The sequence below is a fragment of the Amblyraja radiata genome, chromosome 5 (genome assembly GCF_010909765.2).
Source record: "Amblyraja radiata isolate CabotCenter1 chromosome 5, sAmbRad1.1.pri, whole genome shotgun sequence".
Taxonomy (NCBI): domain Eukaryota; kingdom Metazoa; phylum Chordata; class Chondrichthyes; order Rajiformes; family Rajidae; genus Amblyraja; species Amblyraja radiata.
Window position 1 is genome coordinate 58,352,821 of NC_045960.1, and position 21,536 is coordinate 58,374,356.

The following is a 21,536-nucleotide window of genomic DNA, read 5'->3' on the forward strand; positions in this document are numbered from 1 at the left end:
CAAAGAAAGACACAAAAAGCTGTAGTAACTCAGCGGGACAGGCAGCATCTATGGAGAGAAGGAATGGGTGACGTTTCGGGTCGAGACCTTTCTTCGGACTAATTAGGGAAATGGGAAACGAGAGATATTGACGATGATGTAGAGAGATAAAGACCAATGAATGAAAGATATGCAAAAAAGTAACGATGATAAAGGAAACAGGCTATTGTTAACTGTTGGGTGTAAACGAGAAGCTGGTGTGATTTGGATTGGGTTAAAGAGAGAGAGGGAATGCCGGGGTGTCTTGAAGTAACTACCATTACCATCTGCCATTAGGTTCAGACAAGTGAGCACAGCCTACAATGCGGTCGGATGAGGCAGATTTGTCTTCAATCAGCTGTGTGACCGCAGGCTCACCATCTCTGCTGGTCAGACAATCCTGGTGCTGGGCATCTATATAGGGTACTCCAGTGAAGGCAAGAATTGAAATACATATGCTTCAGAATAGTCCCCTCCTTTATGATTGTATTTTCTTCTCGTGCCATGTTAAAATGAAAAAAAGAATGAACATAACGGCATGTGATGAATGATTAGATGTGTTGATAGTGAGAGGCATGATATTGCATAAAGATGAGGTAACATGTCAGTGGTGGCTAGGAATGTGCTGAAGCTGATGGACAGATGGATGGGAACTCCAGAGTCACCCAAATGCAATGCACCTTTAAATTCTAAATCTAAAACTGAGTCATGCACATCATCAGTGCACCCAGACAACTTAAATGATCAAGAAAACAGGAAATGGTAGTTCGCACCATTGACGATCTAAAGAGGCTCAAGCAAACGTACAGCAGAAGTTTTCAGTAGCTGAACACAGGCAGCCTCTCCACTCGCAGCATGTTGGAAAGCATGTTGAAAACAGCCTAATCATTATGTTTTACATCTATTACATATTAAGTTCCATATCATAATTAATAATTATGCTGCATGCAATGAAGATATACACTTCCTTATTCTTAAATAATCTCTCTAACTTAATTCCTTTTCCTATAGGGGCAGCAAGGTGGCGTCAATAGACAATTGGTGCAGGAGTAGGCCATTCGGCCCTTCAAGCCAGCACCGCCATTCAATGTGATCATGAATGGCGGTAGAGCTACTGCCTTACAGCGCCAGAGACCCAGGTTCGATGCTGTCTACACGGAGTTTGTATGTTCTCCCCATGACCTGCGTGGGTAGTCACTAGTGGTCGAGTGTGGCAGCCTAGCCTGCAGCTGTTCGTCCTTCACCCTTTTTTTAAATTTTTAGTTTGTCAAAAAGTTTTGTTTTGGAGGCCTTTTAGTCTTTTTATGTGGGGGGATGGCAGGGGGATGGGTGGGGGTGGGGGGGGACCGTTTTTCGCAGTCCCTACCTGGGTCGAGGATGCGTCTTTCCTCCGAGCCGCATCTTCGTCCCCTCCTCGCGGCCTACCACCTGGACTAGCACGGCCTTTCCTGTCGGAGACCGGCCAGAGCTTCGAGCTGCAGCGGCGGCACAGCACTGAGGTACCATCGTGGAGCGGGCAATGCCTTACCTGGGTCACCGTGTTGGAGCTCTGGAGTGCTGGGACTGCCGACTTCAACATCGTGGAGCTGTGGTCTGCGGAGCTTCCAGCCGCGGCAGCGCTGACTATAACAATGCGGAGCCTGGGACCTATCGCCGAGGTCGCCAGTGTTAGAGCTCCGAAAAACTGTGGACCTCGGGAGCTGCGGTTTCTGGGAGGAAGCAGCCGTTTCGGAACTCCAAGCCGCTGAGAGCGTTCTTCCGACGCCGGAGTTCCATCATTCCGGTGAGCGGGCCCGAAAAATTGGGCTGCCGTAGCCTCAAATAGGCCCCGACCACCGGTGAACATAGAGGACGACCACGACTGAACTTTGCTGCCTTCCCTCTCAGTGGGAAACGTTGATCCCGCTGTGGGGGGGAATGTTTTTTATGTATAATGTTAAATTACATAGTGTTATGTTTATCTTATTTGTGTGCTGCAATGGCAACTCAAATTTCACTGCACCAATTGGTGTATGTGACAATAAATGTCTTATGTCTTTGTCTATGTTTTCTCCAAGATCTTCTGTTTCCTCACACACCCCAAAGACATACAGGTTTGTAGGTTAATTGGCTTGGTATAAACACTAATTTGCCCCTAGTGTGTGTAGGGTAGTGTTAATGTGAAAGGATCACTGGTCAGTGTGGACTCGGTGGGCCTGTTTCCGTGATGTGTATCTAAACTAAACTAAAACTAAACTTTAGCTTCAGAATAGCCATTTCATATTTGTTAAAACAAAAGATTGTACAATACCCTTGTTAATACAATTGTATGAAATACAGCTGACCACCAGTCTAAGACATCAACCATTTTGGACAGATAAATTAATGTTAGTATAGCCAAGAATACAATACCCATATATTTAGTGGTTGTGCATCAATATAAATCAGCATTAAAAATAGATCCACAAATCACAACATTTGCCAAACTGCTTTTTTTCCTGGATGCTGCCAAAATATGGTTTATTTTGGTGCCTTCCCTCACAGTGGGAAACGTTTTGATTCTGCTGTGGGAATGTTTTATGTTGGACTCTATTGTGTGTTGTGTTCTTTATTTTATTGTATGGCTGCATGCAAAAACAAATTTCAGACCTCGGTCTGACAATAAAGTGCCATCGTATCACATCAAAATTACAATGAATCTGAGAATGTTAATTACTAAAAATGCCACTTACAGGAAATGTCTATTTAAACATTTCACAGTGGTGATCATTAATCATATTCAGAGATGTATAAACAAACATCACTGTCAGAACCGTGCTAAAAATCCACTCAAACAAGCTAGGAGTCCACGTGGTAATCATAATGGAAACATACATGATTTAACAACATAAAAACTAAATACAACTTTGTATGCTCTGTCTAACAGATTTGAAATTTTAATTAAACAAGACCTGGATTATGCTTAATTGCTGGATTCATTACAATGTCACCTGCTCTGAGTGCCTGAATATTATGCATAAGTTTGAGTTAGTCAAACAGTCCATGTTCTGACAAGAAATATAACGACGTTTGAAACTAGTCAGCGGCAATGATGTGGTTTTACCAACGGATACAGTGATCAGTGCAGTGAGATTGTCAGCAAAGCCCAGCAACAGCAGCATCAATACAATTTCTACTTCATTTATTCTGTGTTCATCCTAAAATTATTAAAATATTTTCGATTCATTACCCACTAAATTACTTGGAAGAAAATTATTTGATGCATCTGAGAAATTGTTGTAAAATAACTTTAATCTAACCCATTAGTTAGAATGCCCTGAATAGAGACTAATAGTGATATAATTCAAAACATTGTGTAGTAATTGTTGCCATTGGTGCAAAGAAGGTGATGTAAGATAATTCATTTTTTTGCAGAGAGAAGAATAGCTTATGATAAAAATCAATATTTTTCCATTGAGAGATATTGACACCCACCCAAACTCAAACACGTAGTTTACACAACACATTGCATTTTAGCGTTTTGTACTGAAAATAGATAATTCTGTGAGCCGTCATGATCAGCAGGGATCTTTGCTAGCTGGCAATGTCTATAAAAGCATATAACTCAACTGAATTAACTTGGGAAATGACATATCCCATTAATAATACTACTCATTGAGAGTGAAGATTGTAGAGTCATACAGCATGGAAACAGGCCCTTCAGTCCAACTTGCCCACGCTGACTAACATGCCCCATTTACACTATTTCGACCTGCCTGAATTTGCCCCATATCCCTCTATACCCAAACTATCTACATACCTATTTAAATGCTTCTTAAATATTGCTATAGTACCTGCCTTAACTATCTCCTTCCGCAGCTTGTTACATTACAATTTCATTAAAATCATAAGGCAGAGCAGAAGGGAATAACTGTGGTTATGCTGTCTATGAAAGGGCTGACCAATGCATTCTATTCTACCACGCTATCCCCACAATCCAGCAATTTTGTTGCATCATATTTATGTATCAATGTTGAGTCAAGAATTGCAGACATGGGATCATATTATATCTCTATTTTTATCAGTTTACAAAAACAATCTCATCATCAGGTTTTGACTTAGAATTATTCCATTGAAATAGATTTTGTCTTTGCACATGAACTTGTACTTAAGTTAATGAGTCACTGTTTTGTTTCATCTGGTTACAATATTAATCTCTAACAAATCAACTGCTCCTTTCAGACATTTACTCATCACATACCCTTCGAACTAGACTTTTGTCTGCAGAGTTACAACACACTCATTTCTTAGCAAATTCTGGAAATAAAACCGAGCGTCTGAACTCTGTGTAGAATTGCACAACTGCATAACATACCATGTATTGATCACATTGCCACCTTATATTCGTTAAACATTGTATATGAAATTTAACTGATGTAAAATATGTGGCGATAAAGTCTTACAAATGTTCATGCTGATGATCCAAGAACAGGAGTGCTAAAGTAAGCAATGTTAAAAGCGGTCACAAACCCAGTGGTTGTTGACAACTGGGCTTATACCAGAGAGACATGACCTGTGCAGCCAAGGAAGGGGAGACAGCAGCTTCCATCACACTCAACAGGAGGTGAAGGGAGTGTCACAGACTCCAGCAACATGAGGACCAGGTGCTGCCAGTCTCCAAAATTGTGTGTCCGGCCACGGTGCAACCTTGAGCCCCTCGTCTCAGTGCTGTGTGGTACACATTTGCCCCGATCTGTTAAACACCAGTCTTCCCAGGCAGCCTCTCCACACCGGGCCAAGGGGTGATTCATCACTGGGGAGCACCAGGTACAAAGCACAGCAATGAGGAGTTCCTCAATATCAGGTTCCCAGCATTGTGTCATGCTGCCTGAGCAGATGTGTTTTATTACGGAAATAGTCATTGGTTCAGGGAAGACTGACTTAAGGATGACCATCTTTACAAAATTCTTCCACAACTTTTAGCAATGTTACAAAATTTTGAGATTTAAAAAATCAAGTCTGCAATTTATCCCATCAGATAAAGCACAAAAATAAGTTTAATTTGACACCTAATTCACTTTCATATCTTCAGTATTAAAAAGGTTATGGCCATTTTCATACTCGGAAATTAGCATCTTGTTCCCTATTGATTTTCCATTGAATTAACACAAAAGCTGTGATCGAGGACAGTGAAATGGCCATAACCTTCTTAAAAATTAAGAGAACTGAAAGAAATTTTCAGTTATTATAGATTGAAGCATTCTGAACCAAATATGAAACAATCTTACTTGGATGACCTGAAATTAAAGCATATAATTAGTTAGTTACCCAATTGTAGCTAATTCCAAACTTCAATTACTAGATCTAAACATCTATCCATTTCTTAAGAAAAGATTAACATTTTTAAATAGCCTAAGTGTCCAAATAACATTCACAAAGAATTCACAATAAAACATGATTTTTAAATCTCATTGACATTAATTTATAGGCCAAATGGAAGGAATTTAGTGTTCAATTGCTGTAAATTAATGGCCATTTAAATTAGCTTTTGAGTGGGATCCTGTGGAACTCTGTGGAACGCGCTGGTTTAGAACATTCCCATTGCGGTAGATTTGTACCCCATATGCCCAGAAAAATACTGTGGGATTTAATGGGGCCCCAGATTAGCTCGGGCAGCTTACAGCCCAGTGGTATGAATATTGATATCTCTCACTTCAAGTAACCCCGGCATTCCCTCTCTGTCTATCCCTCCTCCACCCAAGTCGCACCAGCTGCTCGTTTTCACCCAACGAACAGCGAACAATGGTCTGTTTCCTTTATCATCGTAACTTTTTTGCATTCATTGTTCTTTATCTCTCTACAATACATCATCATCGAAATCTCTCGTTTCCCTTATCAGTCTGTCGAAGAGTCTCGACCCGAAACATCACCCATTCCTTCTCTCCAGAGATGCTGCCTGTCCCGCTGAGTTACTCCAGCTTTCAGACTCCATGACCCGCTGAGTTCTTCCAGCTGTCAAATGGAGACATGGGGGACCACAGATGCTGGCATGTTGAGCGAAACACAAAGTGTTGGAGCAACTCGATGGGCCGAATGGCCTAATTCTGCTCCAATGACATGAACTCATGAAGTGTCGAAGTAAGCCAGCGGGTCAGGCAGCATCTGTGGAGGGAATGGATAGGCAACGTTTCAGATCGGGTCCCTTTTCGAGCCGAATAAACGTCTGTCCATTCCCTCCGCTGATGCTGCCTGTCCCGCTGAGTTACTCCAGCGCTGTGTGAGTTCCTCCAACACTTTGTGTGTGTTTTATGATCATGATTCCAGCATCTGCAGTTTCTTGTCTCCACATAAACTAGGCCTCAGCAACACCGAGTGTACTAACCGGGAGATTATGTTGCTGCTGCCAAAACAACAGTTGGCAATGTATGCATGGTAGATGTCACATTGCGTGGGAAACGAGGTCTCCAGGGAGACAGACGCAAAGTGCTGGAGTAACTCCGCAGGACAGGCAGCATCTGTGGAGAACATGGACAGGCGACATTTCGGGTGAAAGAAGGGTCTAAAGTTTGAAGAGGGGTCAAATTTTAACTTCAAGAGTAAATTTGACTCGTGGAAATCTTTAAACATGTTTAACATTTTTCAAGAGTTAACATGTTTCACGGGTACCTGCCGTTAGCGCCACGAGTCGCTAAGTTGCTTCCACGAGTTCCGACTTTCCCACTACGTTAATTGTACGTGATTACCACGAGTTTAATTTGTTTTAAACTCGGGATCATTCGTGGGTCGACTCGCACCGTGAGGCAGGGGTTTAAAAGCTAAGAGCTAGAAACTAAAATGGTAACTTATGACCAAATATTTTTTATACCCCTAGAGATTTTGCCTCAAAGAAATGGAACTGCAATTTTTCCTGAACTTCTCATTTAATGACATTGCTGTGTGCCAAAGGAACTCGGCATATTTGGTTTATTAAAAAATTACATCGACAGGAAGATTAAATTTTGCGATTGTGCTGAATGTGGCATATCACCTTTCACAACCCCAGGATGTCCTAAAGCTTTTTATAGCCAGTGGTGCACTACAGGAAACACACCCGCTAATTTGTCACAAAGCTCCCAGAAACTGCAGTGAGATAATGACCAAATAATCTGTTACAGTTATGTTGGTTGAAGAAATAAATATTAAATTGGACACCAAGAAATTTCCCTGCACCTCATCAAAGTAGTGTGAGAGGACCTCTTAACATGCATTTGTGGTGCAATACTCCCTCAATACTATACACTGGGTTGATGTTCAAAAGAAGTGTACATGTCAAGATTGTAAAGCAATTGAGGCTGATATTTCATTGCTCTGCTTTCCTGGTATAAAAGCAGCTGAAAGATTTCCACCTATAATCCTGCATTATAATCCTGTTTATATGGAATAAAAATGGAGTCATTTATTTCTATGTGTGTCAGATGGGTGACCACGTTGTTATGGAGTCCATCTTTGCAGGCAGATTAACTTAATAAGCTTCTGGTAAAGCAAGTCTCTGTCAACCAATTAGACATTATTTTATCAATGTTATTAGCTCTAGCTTCTGAGAGAAGATACGTTCTAGATTCACTCAGGCCCTTGGGTAAGTGCCAATCCATAATATTCATATCATATAGACCAGCTTCATTTGTCGTTCATCCAGATTTTTGGATGTCAGAGAAGATGTGAACAGCAGACATATCACCCCCCTAGTTCCTGCCCTATTAAATCTAACATGTGGACTCCGTTTGGGCAAGTAGACATTTGGGTGGTGATGAACAATGTCCTTGAACATACTTTCAGCAGGCAAGAGTTAACTTGAGCTCACCTGTGGAACTTATACAAGTGATCTAGGTAGTAGCAAGGGAGTAGTCTTATTTTCAGCAATGGTGCCTTTCATATAAGGTGAATACTTGCTAGATGGGCTCAGAAGTTGCCGTAGCATTTAATGAGGAACAACGGGAAGCTCTGAGTAATTCACCAACATTTATCCATCAACGTATACTGTGGAAACAGGGTAACTAGTCATTCATTTCATCACTTGTGTCCCAATTGCATTCTGCAATGTTTACTGGCCAATATGCTGGCCATAAGCAATTCATTGACTCTGAAATATATAGTGAGAAACCACATGCAAGGTTGTACATTTTTTTTTTATGATTTTGGTTTCTTTTTGAGACAACCAAAATATTCTATATTCACTTAAAACTTAAACATGAGAGAAACCTGTCTTGATTTTATTTAATTATTTTTTCATTCCATTTGTTGAGTGCCTATAAAGGAAACCGAGCTAATTATGCAAGTTCTTAAAATGCTACCATGGACATTGATGCTTGATTAATGACGTAATGAATAATCAGCTACACCAATAAACAAATGCATTTGTTGTACCTAATGTTAAAAAGCTGAAGATAGCCAATTATTTCTCATGCTCGAGATTTGCACGAATTACCCTTTGTAATACTGACATACTGCTTGTCCCCAGTGAATGAGAAGATTAATCTAATCTGTAACAGATATAATTGTTCATCAAAATCCAAATATAAGCCTGTTTCTTCTTGAAAAGAATTAGAGATTTGGCTTCCGGTCCTCTTTATTGAATGGGCTGGACACTGAGAAAATGTGAATATAGGGTGCAATCATATCTTGCTTTGGGTTTATTATTGTCATGTGTGTCAAGGTCAGTGAAAGGCTTTGTTTTGCAGGCTATCCAATGAGATCAGATGAACACAATCACGTCAAACTCAGGTTCAATATGTAGAGCAAAAGAAGATACGGAGTGCAGAATATAGTCCTCAGTATTGTTGCGCACCAGTTCCAGAGACAAAGTCCAATGTCTGCAGTGGGGTACAGGTGAATTAGACAGTTCCATAACTTGTGGAAGGACCATTCAGAACCCTAAAACCCTAGCCTGTGGAAGGGCAGATGTTCAAAATATTTCATAATTCCTTACAATTATTGCAACATATTTCTGTTGGGAAACATGACCGTTTCTTCAGATCTTAGTTTATTATAACACAAATAGCATTCTTTTAAAACTGATATTGAATCAAATCAAACTCTCACTGTCAATGTATTGGGACAATACATAGTATCAGGAACCTAGTTAAGTAACACTAGATCAACATGTGTAAATTTACAATGCCTTTCAGTGCCACAATAAGCTGTATAAATAAATAAAAGCCTTTTCCTGAATATCTGTATTAATAGTAATTAATGCAATTTTTATTTGGCATTTATTGATATCCATGATATTGAACCCTTGGATATTTTGGTTCAATTCTCTATCAGTCAAATGTATGCGTTCAATATTATTCACCAGATTTATCCCTTGTTTCAGGTTTAATTTAATCATTCACTTCTGTCAGCCATTGTGTAGTTTCACATAACGGAGGTGAGGGATTTATTTCAAAGCTCTGTTTATGTCCTCATCAGTTAAGAGAGGAAGTGTATAATAATAACCCGGTTGACAGCCCTTCCTTCTGGTTTTCAACAGCAGAGGTTTCTCAAATATTTGCCACAATAAGTCAAACAATATACAGCATGAGATAACACAAAGCATAGCAACTTTCCTGCTCAGAACTCACAGTAAATCCATCCTTCCATAAAAAGGCAAATGGTCCAACTGTAAATACAAGGGAGATTTGATTCCCTGCTGGGTTGCAAAAACAGACTGGCCAACACCTGTTACAGAAGCAGCCTGAATTTCAACCATTCCATCACAACAGTTTATTGTCTGGCCTTTTTTAAATAATAATCAACAATATTGGATCTCAAGTATACCATTTTACTTCTTGATAGTTTAAGTGTTCTAACTTAATTTTATTTTAAAAGTATGTTAAATGACTGTTTATACCTTTTGTGTGTAGGAAGGAACTGCAAATGCTGGTTTAAACCAAAGATAGACACAAAAAGCTGGAATAACTCAGCGGGACAGGCAGCATCTCTGGAGAGAAGGAATGGATGACGTTTTGGGTCAAGACCCTTCTTCAGACCTTTTCCTTTGTCCCATTGGGTCAACTATAATTAGGGGTTTGGTATCATATGATGATAATTGGAATAGTAACAAAGTGGGCTGTCCAAAGATACAGAAGCACAAACTAAAACCCCGTGTTACCCTAGGATGAAAAATGTAATTAATTACCTTAATTCGTGAAACGATTGTGAGACTATCAAAATGCCATAAAATTCTGTCGATACTGAACCAAGGCTGTTGTAATTTTCATTGATAAGTAGTAAATACTATTTGTGCCATACAATTACCAGGATATCACCATGTCATATAAAACAGGATCCAACTTGAGTTCATCTCATTCCTTCACTGCAAATACACAGTCCCCTGCCATGAACTTTCTGGGAAAGGAATTGTTATTTACTAGGAATTTACTGTTATTTACTGATTCAGTCACATAAGTACTGTGAGTATTACGAACAGTTCAGGAATTGGATGACTCATCTCCCGATACGCCAAAGCCTGAACCATTCACAAGACAAGTCAATTATGGAATGCACCCCACTTCCTGTAGAGTGTCAACCATGGAACTCTCACATCTAACTCAGAAGATAATGGGTTCAGTTGTAAGAGGCCAAAGCACAACATTTTAGATGGACACTCCAAAGTACTATTGAAGAAGCTCGCCCTTGTTAGAGATGACTTTTTTTCCAATGGTCCATGACGCTACTTGAAAGTTTTGAGGAGTTATCTTTGAACTCCTGATTAATATTTATTGACCATATATTGCTTCTTAAACAAACTGATTTTTTTAGTCAGTTTTACAATGGTGTTTGTCAGAACTCCATGTAAAAATTAGCTTAAGTACTACCTGCATTGCAATAATAAAAACACTGGAAAAAATATTAAATTTGCAGTAAAATACTTGAAGTCAGCAGTTCACCACCACCTTCTCAAGGGTGGCCATTAAATGATGACTATGAAGGCACCTACAATAAGGTATGAATGAAGGTGCTTCTAGAGCTGGACCATTTCCGACATCTCCCTACCGTTTCTAGACCTTACTATCTCCATCGCAGGTAACAGACTACTGACCGACATCTACTATAAACCCACTGACTCCCATGGCTATCTGGACTACACTTCTTCCCACCCTGCTTTCTGTAAGGACTCTATCCCCTACTCCCAATTCCTCCGTCTACACCGCATCTGCACCCAGGATGAGGCGTTCCAAACCCGGGCATCGGAGATGTCCTCAGACTTTAGGGAACAGGGGTTCCCCTCCAACTATAGATGAGGCTCTCACCAGGGTTTCTTCTACACCCTGTAACTCTGCTCTCACTCCTCATCCACCCACTCGTAACAAGGGCAGAGACCACTTTGTCCTCACCTTCCACTCTACCAGCCGTCACATAATCCTCCGACATTTTCGCCACCAACGGAATCCCACCACTGGCCACATCTTCCCATCTCCTCCCCTTTCGACTTTCCGCAGAGACTGCTCCCTCCGTAACTCCCTGGTCAATTCATCCCGTCCCACCCAAACCACTTCCTCCCCTGGTACTTTCCCTTGCAACTGCATGAAATGCTACACTTGTCGCTTTACCTCCCCCCTTGACTCCATCCAAGGACCTAAGCAGTCTTTCCAGGTGTAGCAGAGGTTTACCTGTACCTCCTCCAACCTCATCTATTGCATCCGCTGTTCTAGGTGTCAGCTGCTCTACATCGGTGAGACTAAGCGAAGGCTTGGTGATCGCTTCGCCCAACACCTTCGCTCAGTTCGCAATAACCAACCTGATCTCCCGGTGGCTCAGCACTTCAACTCCCCCTCGCATTCTGAATCCAACCTTTCTGTCCTGGGCCTCCTCCATGGCCAGAGTGAGTCCCACTGTATATTGGAGGAGCAGCACCTCATATTTTGCTTGGGTAGTTTACACCCCAGCAATATGAACATTGACCTCTCAAATTTCAGGTAGTCCTTGCTTTCTCCCGCTTTCCCCTCCCCTTCCCAGCTCTCCCACAGTCCATTGTCTCCGCCTCCTCCTTTCTTCTTCCCGCCCCCACCACCCCCACATCAGTCTGAAAAAGGGTCTCGACTCAAAACATCACCTATTTCTTCGCTCCATAGATGCTGCCTCACCTGCTGAGCTTCTCCAGCATTTTTATCTACCTTCGATTTTTCCAGCATTTGCAGTTCCTTCTTAAACAATGCTTCTAGAGCTCAGTCCGAAGACATGTACAAAAATGGCAACACAAGAGACTTGCAGATGCTGTAATCTTGAGCAAAACAAAAATGCAAAGAACGCAACTGATCAGGCAGCATCTGTGGGGGGGAATAGATAGTCATTGTTTTGGGACTCCATAGCCCTCCCTGCCTGTTGGTCTTCAATATATTGCGCCACCTTATTTCCACTCCAATCATTTTCTTGCAACCAAATTTTGCATTCAAACAGTTAAGTTCCTGGATAGTGGACATTTTATAGCTCCATTCTTAATTTCACTGTATAATTTTATAGAACTCTTGACATCCCAGGTTTGCAGTGATTGAACTGGTTACCTTTTTTACCTTGTGGGTATTGGTTTCTCCTGCTAGATTCATTTCTGTAATTTTAAACTTGTTGCAGATATGACCATTAATAACAATTACATGAAGCATGACTCTCTTTATCCATTATCTAATGGTTTGAATAAAACATAATCAGGCAGAGATCCTATTTGGCAGCAGAATAAAGAAAACATTTCTGTGAACACTCAAAGACCCTGTAAAAATGAATCCACATGGAACAATTTATGTATCATTGCATTTCTCAAATTACTACTACTACTTAAAAATAGGAAGACAATGTTGGAAGATATTCCAAGATTAAATATTTTTAAGAACTTCAAATGCTAAATGTCCAAAGCAATATGCTGAACTGCAAGCTAGTATGATACACTTCAAAAAGTATTCCTTTTCGCAGAAGGATAACATTAAGAGTAGTGCCCAGCAAAGGGAAAAAAATAGGAAAGCATTCAGCCATCTTCCAGACAGCCCAAAACTGCAACTTCTTGAAGTACAACATTTTGAGGTGAAGTCAGGCAATTGGAGCTCAAAACATTTTTAAAAAGCCAGTGATAGTAACAACATGAATATAATTCTTCAACCCACATTTGATCATTGCTAGCAGTGAGGAATTTAAACAACCATACCTCTTTACTGGTGAGATGAAGTAGACTGAACTGCTTTCTTCTGAGTTTTTCAGCTGAGCTGTCAGAGTTACACAGGATTGTTTTCTCAATCATGCAGTCTGGATTCCAAAGCTGACATTCAGTGGTAAATCCTGTTTTCTCGCATTACAGCTTATTGACAGCAGTGTCAGAATAACACACAAAGCATTGGCTTGTTGCAACTATACAGGAAGCAAACAACATCTGCTTTCCTATTTAAGCACAAGAGCATCTGTGTTTTAAAAAAAAACAGGCAGTCTATGCAGCCACGAGGAGCAGCCCACCTTCAGAATGACTTCAGCAGTGCGCAGACGAGCCTCCAGTTAGTGTTTAATAGTAAGCGATTGAATCAGAGGCGGAAGGTAGTTCTATTTCCTTCATGTTTAAACATCTATGGGTGCTGATAGGATTAGAATACAAACTAGCAATCTCTAATTTTATAATGAACAGCAAGTTTGTGCCAGTCAGATGAGATAATTCGTGTTTTATTTTAATTTTCCCCCTCCTTCCCCGGTAATTCTGCTTCCTACAGGGCAGCTAAAAGCTGGAATGTGATACCCAGAGAGTAATAAATGCTGCTGTTCACCCACATCCCAAATCAAGTGTGTGAGAGAAACAAGAGAGAGTTCAAGGCCAGAGACAGGAAACAATCAAGCTAGAATCCAAATTTGGAACCATGACATTATATATTTTTTAAATAACTACATGGTCAAAAACTGTTGACTGAAATCAAGACCAAAAAATAGCGTCATCATTTACATTAAAGGGTGGGGAGGGGAAAGAAAAGATGACTGAACAATGACTGTGAACCATGAATTGTTTTGGCCTGCTATTAAGTCCAGAAAGTACATAGAATTCCCAAATTCCTTTCCCAATTTAGCAGGCTGGAAAGACTGATTTTATCTTTTATTTGCAGCTTTTAATAAAGCTATGATCCCACTTCAGATTGAAGCCTGTATTGATATCAATAGCATCCCTGAGGCAAATGTTGCCCCCTCACCCCTCCATCCCATCCCTCAACCCCAGCTGGTTTATGGCAAAAATGTTTCAGGTCATACATAGAAAACACTCAGTTCATTCATACCTCAAACAAATACTCAATTCTATGTGAAATGGCATACCTATATGCTTCATTTACTTCTTTCAAAGACACACTACCCTTTTTTTCCTTGGCAGACATAGGCAATTGTGACAAACTGACTCCCAGAATAAAACAAAACTGATCTATAATCTGTTATTACAACACTCAGATTTCTAGGAACGCTCTTGTCCCAATGTGGTGCAGAAAAATCTGTTCACAAAATATAAATGTCCAGGACACTTTTTTACTGTATCATATTTGTGGATCAATCGTAATTGAAACAGCTTGAAGATTTAAATCCAGACTGGTTAGTGGAAAAGAATTCAGTGCAGTCTGCTTTGTTCGTAGTTCCTAAGATCCTTACCACAGTAACCAACAAAAGACACCCCAGTTCTTTTATCATTGAAAAATAACTGGCATTTATAATTTTTGTTTAAAGAAAGCTTGATAATCTGTGCCAAAATTCTCATACGAAGATAATTATGGTGTAGATTTTCTCTTTCGTGATTTTGTGCAGTCTTTGATGCCATAAGATTGGGAAGAATTGTGTTAACATTTGTGATAATATTTTGCTGCGTTTGTGCTGTCTCCATGTTCACTATTAGATCTGAAACCATTCCATGATGCAGCAGTTTTATAGAAGGTCAAAGGCAAACTCGGTAGTTAGTTCTCCATCCCATTCCTACCCTGACCTCTCTGCCATTGGGTGTTTACATTATTGTAATGAAACCTAACATAAGCTTGAGGAACAGTATCTCATCTTTCGGCATTTTAATGAATCACTACACTCGCCACTCCTTAAACCACTCTTCCATCCCCAACTACTACTCCCTATTGTGTGGCAGAGGAGGCTTCATACCCATCCTTTCACCTCTTCGCTTCCCACCATTTAGGGACTAAAACAGTAATTCTACAGGTGTGACTCTTTCCACAGTAGTGACCCTGAGCTCCTGATTACTTTCCATTTTTAATTCACTATCTCACTCTCATTCTGATCTCCTTGATCTCCTATACAATTACAAATACATCTGAACACATTGTAGGGTTTCTGTTAGTATCAGGAGTGGCCCTATATTCTTGCCATTCCTCTCTTCCTTATTTCCCCTTCATTTGTAGGCTTGTCCAGCAGGCCAGACTATGCAACATCGCCCAGACGTCACTCATTAGCCACACCTCACCCGGACAAAAGACCGTAATTATCCATTTAATGCCTTCATCGGTCAGGATATTGAATATGAGAGTCAGGAATTTATTTTGCAGCTTTATAGGATTTTGGTTCAGCTGCATTTGGACTATAGTGTGAGGTTCTGGTCATCTCATTACAGGAAAGATGTGGTGGCTTTGGAGAGGGTGCAGAGGAGATTTACCAGAATGCTGCCTGGATGATAGAGTATCAACTATTAGGAGCGGTTGACAAACTTGGATTGCTTTCTCTGGAACGTCGGTTGAGGGGAGTTTTGATTGACATATCCACAATTATGAGAGGCATAGTCTGACCTTTCACCCCCATAGTAGAAATGTGAAAGTCTAGAAAGGATAGCTTTAAAGTGAGAGGGCACAAATTGTGGAGGTGTGAAAGCAAGTTTTTTTTACACAAAGTGATGGATGCCTGGAACATTGTCAGGGGTGGTGGTGCAGGCAGATACAATGGTGGCATTTAAGGGGCCTTTAGATAGGCACATCAATATGCAGGGATTGGAGGGATCATGTGCAGACAGAGGAAATTAGTTTAACATGACATCATGTTCAGCATCAACATTATGGCCCAAAGGGCCTGTTTCTGTGTTGCACCCTTCTATTTTCTATGCACATTAGTTGATCCTAGTACAGCCATTCTCATTGTTCCATCCATTGCCCTCCTCCACTTCTCTGTGAGTTAGACAAACTTGTTTCTCTCTTTCTCAGCTCTGATGAAAAAGGTCTTCGACTAGAAATGTTGACAGTTTCTCTTTCCACAGATGCCGACTGATCTGAGTTTTTGCTTTATTTTCTGTTTTTATTTCAGATTGCCAGCCTCTGCAGTTTTTGATTTAACATCTCCTCTTGTGACTCAGCATATTACAGTCTGCAGGACGCAACAATAAATTAAATATTACAGATAATCAGCCTTTCCGGTTTGTGTCTGGTGCTCATTCTGATTTTAAGTCATAAGTTAACTCAGTTTTTCCACTCACAAAAGCTGCTTAGCTTGCTGAGTCTTTAAGTATTTTCTGTCTTAATTTATAACAGATGATACTCTTAATTATCTAATGTTATTATATTAACCACAGAAAGCTTCAACTGATGGTTAAGTAAACGAGCATGGGCAAAATAACAGATCTTGCTGCATGTACTATTGCCTTTACGCAGTCCCATTGTTAGTAATGGTATGAGAGACACAAGGAACTGCAGATGCTGGTTTACAAAGATAAAACATAACGTGTTGGAATAACTCAGAAGGTCAGGCAGCACCTCTGGAGGACGTGGATAGGCGACAATTCATGTCAGGACCTTTCTTCGGAATTCCATTTACACCTAGGCTCCCAGGTCTGAAGAAGGATCCCGACTCAAAACCTTGCCTATCCACGTCCTTGACAGATGCTGCCAGACCCACCGAGTTATTTCAACACATTGTGTGGTAATGGCAAGAATATGCCATGCAGCAATTGTGAATATTATAAGGCTTATTTTGTCAGCCTGAAAAACACATAACCATTAGAAAGATCATGCCCCAATATCATGATGATATTAGTTGTGGAAACATTGACAACCTTATTAAAAAATAATGAATATTAATATTTGCCCCAGTCAAAATATGGACAAATAAATTGACCTCTGTATTTAACATTGTCCAGTTTGGATTTGATAAATCTTCCACTCACCCAAAAACCAATGCCTGACATTGTCAACAACATTGTGACTGAAAATCCTTTAATTATTACTTCGGTAGAAACAGTGCCTTAAGGCACCAATATTCCACTTGGGTTTACACATGGAACGTTGGATAATATGCAAACTAAGTGCAGCCCAGTTTAATATCACTGAACTTCAATACAAAAAGTTACAAATGGAAGCTTTTATGACATTGATATCAAATGGAAAGAATAATCAAAATACAAGATGGGGTAACTAAGTAAAGTTAAAAGGAGATTTTAATAGGGATTCTTAATTTTATTCCTTGTAATTCTAAAGTATTTTGTTATGACAGTAATTCAGTTGCTGCTCATATTTGAGAAGCTTTTCAACTGTAATATTCAGTTTTGCGTTATGAGCATTATGTTAAATTTGTTTATTTTCTTTCATTGACCAGCTCAGGAAAGCCTGGAATTTTCCTGACTGAAATCTTCCGTCAACTTGCCTGTTAAAAAATAACTCAATTGGTGTCTTCCCAATTTTCTCAAGTAAATATTCTCACTATCATTTTGCAATGACAAATATCTTTTTACAAAAAAAAAAGAAACCCAGCTGGTGAGTTGAGTCAAAGAAAGATGCAGAAATTGTCATGGTTAGCTATATCCTCTTAAATATCTTCCAGGTTTATGAAATGGAGTATTCGGTTTTAATTGGGTTCCTGTTTCCCAGCATAGTCTGAACAGGAAAGAATACCCAGGTGGTTCTCATTCAGCTCAAAATAACTGCAGCTAAACTAATAAATATAATTCACAGATGACAGGATGATTAGATAAATGCTATTGACAAGTTTTGGAGTGCAGGGAGACTACCAAGATTATTTTCAATGCTGAACTTAAAAGAACGCCTTCACAGAACTGAGAAAAATTAGTCACACCATTTTGCCTAACATTTATTAAGCAAACTTCAAAAAAAAGTAAACAAAGAATATTTTATTCCCAAACATTGCAAAACCATATTAATAAATACTAATTTTGCTTCCTAGCCCTGGCACCCACCTGCAATAAAGCAGAACCCAGTCTGAAACAGGCCAATTAAGAACATGGCTCCAGCTATTCTGGTGTGAAACTAACCAGGCTAAATTGTTAGCTTTCTACTGGCAGCCTCCTGCAGCAGCCTTTTCTGCTGGGATTGGATTTTGTTCCCAGGAGGGCAACTCTCGCATACCTGAATCCTTTAGCGAGAAATACATCAATGATTTACCTGCCAAGAAATGTATTGAGATTCTTCCGTGAATGATTCCCTCCATTTTGGTGGCAAACTACCGAACGAGATGATTGAGCTTGCAAATGGAGTGGCTGGAGACATACGTACAACACAATATCCAAGATATACTCAATTGCTTATTATCAGATCAAGCAAAATTCATTTTTCATCCGTTTGCTTGACAAATCTATTCCTTTTCGTATTTTTGTCAGGAATACGGCAGGTTATGATATGCTCCCTTCAATTTACACTGCCACCATCTTTGCAGCTTGATTTTAATAAGTTGAAATGCAGCTAATTTTGCAAAGGAATGATCAATAGGAAATCAAATCCATTGTTCAATTAATTATGATATTGTAAAAAGACCATTCATACATAGACTGATGATCGATCTATCCAGTACACTTTGTACCAGGGGCCTCCACAGATCAGTACATTTAGCCAAAGGAAGGTAGAATCACTGCTCATGAACTGGACAGGATGCATAGAGATTCTAATTTGCATTCCAAGAATTGTGACATATGACACACATAACATTTGCATTGTATAAGAGTGTAGAAAATAAATAACTCAAGCAAAATACCAAAGGTTAAACATTAATCTGGTCAACTTCCCTAATGGGACTATTTGACTGAAAACATTAATACTAAAGTGAAATGTTACTAATACTTCTTTTATATCTGTGATTTGGGATTATTTCACTAATGCAGCTCAATATCAATCATACCTTTATCTACAGATTCAATAGACAATAGGTGCAGGAGTAGGCCATTTGGCCCTTCGAGCCAGCACCGCCATTCAATGTGATCATGAATGGCGGTAGAGCTACTGCCTTACAGCGCCAGAGACCCAGGTTCGATGCCGTCTACATGGAGTTTGTATGTTCTCCCCATGACCTGCGTGGGTAGTCACTAGTCCCAGGTATATACCATTCACAAAAAGTAGGACTAATTGCAACCCAATCAGCAGCAAAATAGTGGAAGGAGACATTGATGGCTCAATAACCTGTTACTTCCACTAGTTGTGCAGTTAGGTCTGGGTTTCCAGATCTCATCACAACTTTGGTTTCAAGCAACAACCAAGGAGCTGAATTCCAAGATTTACTGCTGTTGACATTAAAGTAGCATTGACCTAACATTGCTTCAAGAAGCCTTGGTAAAGTCACTGGGCATCAAGGGGTAAACACTCCAATAGTTATAGTTCTTAAATCAAGAAAAATGGTTATGATTGTTGGAAGCCAATTACCCCAATTTATGGACACCATTTTTAAGAGTTCCTCAGGGCGCTGCCCTAGGCAGTCTTAGTCCCATCTTCAGTTCCTTTGTCAATAGTGCTCTCTCCATCATTATATCAAAAGAGGGAATGGTTGCAAAATGTTGAATTCTATTCACAATTCCTCAGAAAATGAAGTGGTCAATATGCAGTGAGACCTCAATAATACTCTGGCATAGACAATAGACAATAGGCAGGAGTAGGCTATTCGGCCCTTCGAGCCAGCACCGCCATTCAATGTGATCATGGCTGATCATCCCCAATCAGCACCCCATTCCTGCCTTCTCCCCATATTCCCTGACTCCGCTATTTTTAAGAGCCCTATCAAGCTCTCTCTTGAAAGCATCCAGAGAACTTGCCTCCACTGCCCTCTGAGGCAGAGAATTCCACAGACTCACCACTCTCTGTGAGAAAAAGTGTTTCTTCGTCTCCGTTCTAAATGGCTTACTCCTTAAGCGGCCTTTTCACGGGGCGACTTGACGCAAGAGTTAACCGGAGTTTAACATCGTGGGAACCTCGTGCGATAACAGTACGGCATTCGTGGACCACCGTGGACCACCGTAGCGCTAACGGCAGGTCATCGTGTAACTTGGTCATTCGGGAGAAAATTCAAGAAAGTTTGAATTTCTCCAAGATTGACTTGTACACTTGTGGTTGAGTATTGCAACATTATATGAATGTAGTGGCCAGTGCAATATCCGTAATAACTCTTGCGGGTACCGTGGGAACTCCTGCGAACGGTGAACCCGGAAGCTGGACAGAGGGGACAGAAGGTGAGTAAAAATTATCTTCTGTGGGATTGAATTTAAAAAATAAATAAAAATAAAGATTTGCATCCGCATATGGACATCAACTTATTCATGAGTTATGTTAATGAGATTCAAGAAAATAACTATAATCTTTAAAAGGGAATTTAAAAGGGACTTTACTGAAAGGTTACGCATTTTTATGGTCCGTGAGAAATTTTTCACATGTACTTCTTTGAGAGATACAGGTCGGAGTCCTCGGGTCCAGGGGTCCGGAACGCTACCAATCAATGTTGTACAGAGACCCGTGTAAGGAGTGAACTGCACATGCTGGTTTAAACCGAAGACAGACACAAAAAGCTGGAGTAACTCAGCGAGTCAAGCAGCATCTCTGGAGAAAAAAAGCTGATGTTTCGGGACGAGACACATCTTCAGACTCAATTCCGATTAGGCTGTCTGAAGAAGGGTTCCGATTCGAATCGTCACCTATTCTTTTTCTCCAGAGATGCTGCCTGACCCGCTGACTTACTCCAGCTTTTTATGTTTTTCTTCCCAGATCTGACTTACCTGCTGAGTTACACCAACATTTTGTGTCCTTCTGTGCGTATTAACCAGCATTAACCAGCGTCTGCAGTTCCTTTAGACATTACCTAACTTCAGATTTTAGAGATATAGCGCGTGGGAACTCCTGCGAACGGTAAACCCGGAAGCTGGACAGAGGGGACAGAAGGTGAGTAAAACAGGTGGTCTCAATATCGACAAGGGAACATGTGTCCTTCGAGGACGTCCCACCTAATTGTCATTGTTGGATAATCTTTTTAACAGGAACACTTGCAGAGATGGCTCCCAGAAAATCTCAAAGAAAGGGGGTAAAGCGTGTCAGAGATGTTTTTGCCATGTTGCGCTATTCAGTTTCTATATTGTTTCAGTTTCTATATCTATATTGTTGCTCTATTCAGTTTCCCAGGGGGTCGGGACGGGACTGGAGTTGGGAGGGAAAGGTGGGGGAGTCGAGGGAGAGGAGGGGGAGACAGATGGGGGTGTCTTCATTTACTGGCGGCGGGTGTCTGTCACTGAAACAGGCAGGTGAGATTTCACATCCACCTTGTGTGTGCCTCTCTCTCTCTCTCCCTCCCTCTTACACAGGCTGAGAGACTCTGCCTCTGTGAGTGTACGTCTCTTTCTCCCCCTCTCC

The 21,536-nt window shown here is 40.5% G+C and overlaps 1 protein-coding gene across 2 annotated transcripts in view; it reads right to left on the reverse strand.

Moving 5' to 3' along the window:
- The window catches only part of eva1a (eva-1 homolog A, regulator of programmed cell death), a 307,835-nt gene that overhangs the window by 38,359 nt on the left and 247,940 nt on the right, over positions 1–21,536 (reverse strand). Inside the window, exon 1 of one of the 2 annotated variants that reach the window (XM_033021302.1) lies at positions 13,130–13,494. The exons of the other annotated variant lie outside the window; for it this stretch is intronic. The gene's annotated coding sequence lies outside the window, so the exon portion shown is untranslated. Of the gene's footprint in view, positions 1–13,129; positions 13,495–21,536 lie in introns of those variants that run through there. 2 annotated transcript variants of the gene reach the window in all.